We start from the raw sequence: 6,454 nt of genomic DNA on the forward strand, positions 1-6,454 counted from the left end.
CATTGTCAGGGAGACTCCCTGAAATAGCAGCAATCTCCCTGTCTCCCTGAAGAGTCTAGTGATCTCCCTGATTGCACCTTACCCCAGTTATGTAGCTGTTATATATAAAAAAACACAGAGCTATATAAATTGAAATGGGATAATTAGTATCATTTCCCTGCATTTGTTATAAGGAACAATGATCCCTATGGCTACATGTGCAGTGCATCCAGAAAGTATTCACAATGCTTCACTTTTTCCACATTTTGTTATGTTACAGCCTTATTCCAAAATGGAATAAATTCATTTTTGTCCTCAAAATTCTACAAACAATACCCCATAATGACAATGTGTCAAATATTTTTTTAGGTTTTTGCAAATTGAATTAAAAAAAAAAAATGAAGAAATCACTTTACATAAGTAGTCACGGCCTTTGCTCAATACTTTGTTGATGCACCTTTGGCAGCAATTACAGCCTTAAGTCCTTTTGAATATGATGCCACAAACTTGGCACACCTATCTTTGGGCAGTTCCACCCATTCCTCTTTGCAGCACCTCTCGAGCTCCATCAGGTTGGATGGGAAGCGTTGGTGCACAGCCATTTCCAGATCTCTCCATAGATTTTCAATTGGATTCAAGTCTGGGCTCTGGTTGGGCCACTTAAGGACATTCACAGAGTTGTCCTGCTGAAAGATGAACCATCGCCCCAGTCTGAGGTCAAGAGCGCTCTGGAGCAAGTTTTCATCCAGGATGTCCCCCTACATTGCTGCATTCATCTTTCCCTCTATCCTGCTAGTCTCCCAGTTCCTGTCACTGAAAAACATCCCCACAGCATGATGCTGCCACTACCATGCTTCACTGTAGGGATGGTATTGGCCTGGTGATGAGCGCTGCCTGGTTTCCTCCAAACATAATGCCTGGCATTCACGCCAAAGAGTTCAATCTTTGTCTCTCATGGTCTGAGAGTCCTTCAGGTGCATTTTGGCAAACTCCAGGCAGGCTGTCATGTGCTTTTTACTAAGGAGTGGCTTCCATCTGGCCACTCTACCATACAGGCCTGAAAGGTGGCTTGCTGCAGAGATGGTTGTCCTTCTGGAAGGTTCTCCTCTCTCCACAGAGAAATGCTGTAGCTCTGACAGAGTGACCATCGGGTTCTTGGTCACCTCCCTGACTAGAGCCCTTCTCCCCCGATCGCTCAGTTTAGACAGCCAGCCAACTCTAGGAAGAATCCTGGTGGTTCTGAACTTCTTCCATTTACGGATGATGGAAGCTACTGCGCTCATTGGGACCTTCAAAGCAGCAGATATTTTTCTGTACCCTTCCCCAGATTTGTGCCTCAAGGCAATCATGTCTCGGAGGTCTACAGACAGTTCCTTAGACTTCATGCTTGGTTTGTGCTCCGACATGCACTGTCAAGTGTGGGACCTTATATAGACAGGTGTATGCCTTTCAAAATCATGTCCAATCAACTGAATTTACCACAGGTGGACTCCAAATAAGCTGTAGGAACATCTCAAGGATGATCAGTGGAAACAGAATGCACCTGAGCTCAATATTGAGCTTCATGGCAAAGGCCGTGAATACTTACGTACATGTGATTTCTTAGTGTTTTTTTTTTTTTTTATTAAATTTGCAAAAATCTCAAAAAAACTTTTTACGCAGTGTCATTATGGGGTATTGTGTGTAGAATTTTGAGGACAAAAATGAATTTATTCCATTTTGGAATAAGGCTGTAACATAACAAAATGTGGAAAAAGTGAAGCGCTGTGAATACTTTCCGGATGCCCTGTATTTTCTGAAAAGTATCAGTGTGTTTTCATCAACAAATAAATCATACTAACTGCTTTGGGGCTCATTTATAAAAAACTGTTAAAAAGTAAATACATATACCTTTGTATGTAAGTACATTTATGACACGCCTCTCAGATGGAGCCGTACACGCCAACTTTATCGCCGCGCTTATAGGTGCTGCTTTCCTAATCTCCCTGAAATGCTTTTTCAAAAGTAGGCAATTATGGGTAATGGTCCTCTGATATATGTGAGGAATGAATGTAACCCTTAAAAAACACCAAGTCATGGACTAAAGTGCATCAAATAGGATATAATAAAACAAGTTTTGAAGCAGCAATAAACATGCAGGTAATAATGGTTAGTATAAGCCAGCGAGTGAGCCCAGGTCACGGAACACACAATGATCAGCCTGTAGTTAGTAACTGAAGGCCGTGCGTGCTAGCAGCAGGGCATAGAGGAGCTGATACAGGGAGTTTCGGTAAAGGCACCGGCGCTGTGCTATAATATGCAAAAGCCGCAGGAGGCATCTAATGTAAAAAGACGCCCACTGCCGGCTTCTGTGATCCACTGGCTCATCCAAAGATGCAGCCGCAGATCAACTGCATGAACACCGGGCGGCCATCGGACATCTGTGGAACCCTCATGTTACTCAGAGTGTCCGGCAAAGCCATGCTACCAGGACGCAATCACTGGTTGCGGTACGAACAGAAAATGAGGCCCACCAGCCCCTGTTTTCTGCAATAGTCCCCAAACGGCTGCAGACTGTCACCCGAAGTCTGTAGTCTCCTCAGCATGTGCAGATCATACAAAATGGCACAGTGAGTAAAAATCAATTCAGCAAACAACTGCAAATCAGGCCTGAGTTAGTGCGCCAATGAAGGCAAGAATACCGGCACTGTTGTGGCCACCTTACCCGAAGCCTTTGTATGGAAACTTGCTGGTCCTTACGAACTACCGCTGCCACTGCTGGGTATGAAACCTCTTGAGTTGGGAGATTGCAAAACCATGAAGACGCTGATATAGCTGACCACGCCTGGAGACGTAAGGGGGTGGAGTCTATGACACATTTCATCCAATGGGCTTGACATTCCCAAAGTGACTGTTTCCATAACAATCTCCTACTTTTAAACCTCCATAGGGCCTTTGTGGTAGAGATGTGCACCGACCCTCGTGTTTTGGTTTTGGATCTAGATCTCCTCTGGTTTTGGATCTGAGGACCTCATTCAGAGTCGGTCGTTGCGGCCGCACGGTCGTACGCCACCGATGTTCGCTAAACTGCGCATGCGTAAAGTTCGCAATGAGCGTGCACAAACTAGCTGTTACGATCGGAAATATCTCTCTCCTTGAACTTGGCCAGGTCGTTAGTTTGAGTGACAGAATGAACCGTTAGTAGGTGGTAACAGGGGAAGGTGCTTGAAATCTGGGGAGTGGAGATCCGAACGCAGGCGTGACTAATTATGCGAACGGCGTTTTATGGGAGTGCATAATTAACAAAGTAGTGTCATGGCACACGTGACATGGGAGGTTTTTACACTGACTAGATCGTAGTGCTTAAGAGAGGGTATGGTCAACCTTAAGCACTACGACCACCACTTCTTACCCTCGGTCGTTCAGCTAATGATCTCATCTTAGGACCGCAACTTGTGATTGCTTAATTTGCATATCCGGCCCCTTTCCCCTACGACAGTGCGGCCGCAACGACCGACTCTGAATGAGGTCCAGAATCTGGTTTTGGAATTTTTTCCTTGGTGTTTTGTTTTTGTGTTTTGGTTTTGGATCTGGATTTTTTTCTTAAAAATAAAAAAAACTGCTAAAATCACATAAATGTGCCTTTTTTTGGTCCTATAGTATTAATAACCTCAATAACATTTATTTCCACTCATTTCCAGTCAATTTTGGTTACCTCACAGCTCACAATATTGATTTTTTTCCATCTAGTTAAAGGGCCAAAAGGTTGCATCCAGCTTGCTGGCTCAAAACTGATTGATATAATTATATTTTCTGCGGTCTTGAAGCAGTGTCACATACACCAATAGTGTAGCCAAGGTGCGGTTACAAAATTCACACACGTGCAGTCGTGCGCACAAGGATTAAAAATATACAAAAGACACTATATTTTTTTTTTCGGGTCCAGAACTTGGGCCCAGAGCACAGATTGGTGAGGACTGGAGTCGGGCAGCACTAGGTTGCGTTGCCGACTTGCTAGATCTTGTGCGGCTAAGCCTAACACGCACAGACACATAGACAATTATTAGAAAAAAAGACAATTAAACCGGATCAGGTCGGATTTGTGATGCATAGGCAAGCCCCACACAATACACGTAGAGTTCTCAATATTATAGAATATTATGGCTATCGTAGGGAGTCTTTGTTGATCCTATCGCTTGATGCCGAAAAGGCGTTTGACCGCCTGCACTGGGGTTATTTGATGAAGGTTTTACACAGTTTCGGTTTCCAGGGAGGTATTTTAGATTCCATTTCGGCCCTTTATACTTGCCCTTCTGCGAAGGTATTTGTAAACGGTTGTCTATCTGACAAATTTGACATAACCAACGGCACACGTCAGGGGTGCCCACTTTCGCCACTCATCTTTGCGCTTGCCATTGAGCCTCTGGCGGAGACGATCAGAACCCTCAAATCCATACATGGTCCCTTGCTCGGAGGCTTCTCCCATAAAATAAACTTATTCGCAGATGATATTTTACTGTGTTTACTCCACCCAGAAGAGTCCCTTCCAGCATTGCATGCCATCTTGGATCAATACACAGCAGTGTCCTTTTACAAACTCAACACAGCAAAGACAGAACCCCTCCCTCTTAACATCCCAACTGTAATTTTGAAGAAACTACAGGAGACGTATAGATATACATGGAAATCTAGGTCCCTCAAATATCTGGGGGTGCATTTAGCTAGAGACCATGATCTTATTGAATGTAATTTTGGGCCCCTCTTGAAAGCTTATGAAACTTTAACAAAAGAATGGATGCTACATGAGGTGTCCTGGCTGGGAAGGATTGCGGCTGCAAAAATGGTGCTGCTCCAGAAACTAATGTATTTATTTCGGACCATTACTAGACCCCTATCCAAATCCATATGTAACAAATTTTACCAAATACTCACTAAATATATTTGGAAGGGGAATCAACCCAGAATAGCGAGAAATACCCTCTCCCTCTCTAAGGAGACAGGCGGAGTGGCCTTCCCAGACTTGGAGAGATATCATTCAGCATGTATACTTAGCCAGGCAAGGGACTGGTTCATAATAGACTCTCCCAAACCCTGGGTAATTATTGAAAGGGAACTTATGCGCCCCTTTCCCCTTCCTGATCTATTCTGGCTACCCTCTTCTGAAATCTCCTTCAGACCGGGTTTCTGTAAAGCAGTCCAGACTACAATAGTATGTTGGCATGCCTGTGTTTCCTTAGATGAAGAGATTTCCCTGCCTTCTCCTAATCTGTCTCTCCGATCAATAGCCAATTTGATCCCTGATATGCACTTAGGTTCCTGGGCGAAGGCGGGCCTCTCTTCTTTGGGAGATGTATTCGCGGGGGAGGATTTGGCTTCTTTTGTGTCCCTTCAAACGCAATTTGGTTTAACGAGGCAGGACTTTCATAAATATTTACAGCTGAGACATTGGTTGCACAGTCACCTCCCTTCTCCTCTTATAAAAACCTGCCTTCCCATCGCTACTGCTGACTCGCCTACGAGCCTCTAATCACAAAGGTGGTATATCTTGGTGGTATCAGTATCAGATAATGTTAAAAAAAAAGGGAAACTTCCGTGTCAGCTTAAATGGGAGAGGGATCTGGCTGTGAACCTTTCTGATGAGGACTGGAATATTATTTTTCGTTCCAGTTTTACTATATCCAAATATATCAACCATTCAGAAATGTATTACAAATTACTTCAGAGAGCATATTTTACTCCTGAAAGGCAGCATAAGAACTGGCCCTCTGTCTCGCAATATTGCTGGAGAGGTTGTGGTTTGGTAGGAGACATCTTTCATGTCTTTTGGTCCTGTCCTCTACTTCGCCCCTTGTGGAATGCAGTATTTTTTATGATTAGTAAAATAGTTGGTGTAACTATTCAGGCGTAGCCTCTAGTTGCCTTATTCCACTTTTATCCTGGGGAATTATCACGTGGCGAGAGATATATTATGGGTCATGTGCTGATTGCTACAATTGCTCAGGGGTGGAAGACACCCTCTCTCCCCAACATTAGATTCATAGAAAACAAGATCCATAAACATTTTGTTTTTGAAACAACGGGTGAGAAATACTCCTCCTCCGTCAATTCCATCCATATGAAATGGTTTAAATGGGGAGAATATAGGGAAAAACAAGGCCATTCCACCGTTTATAATGTTCCGGTTGATCTCGGTGTTCTCTGTTCACCTCACGCAGATCCGGGGTAGCTCCATTAACTGATTATTTAGTATTTTGTCTGATATATGTTGCGAAGTGTTTTATAAAACATTTTTCTTGTCCTAAAATGTTTAATATCAATTATATGTACAAGGACCAAGATCGATTTGATTTATATAGTGATGTGCAATATGTCTGGCTTACCCCTAGCAGAAGCAGCCATTGTGACATGCAATATATTTGACAGTTGCGTAAAATCAGGCTCGTACTGAAAAATAATAATAACTTAGCAATGTATACAATGTATGCCAACAGCAACA

Source organism: Taudactylus pleione, unplaced genomic scaffold (genome assembly GCF_031769625.1).
Source record: "Taudactylus pleione unplaced genomic scaffold, aTauple2 ptg001958l, whole genome shotgun sequence".
In the NCBI taxonomy this organism is placed as follows: Eukaryota; Metazoa; Chordata; class Amphibia; order Anura; family Myobatrachidae; genus Taudactylus; species Taudactylus pleione.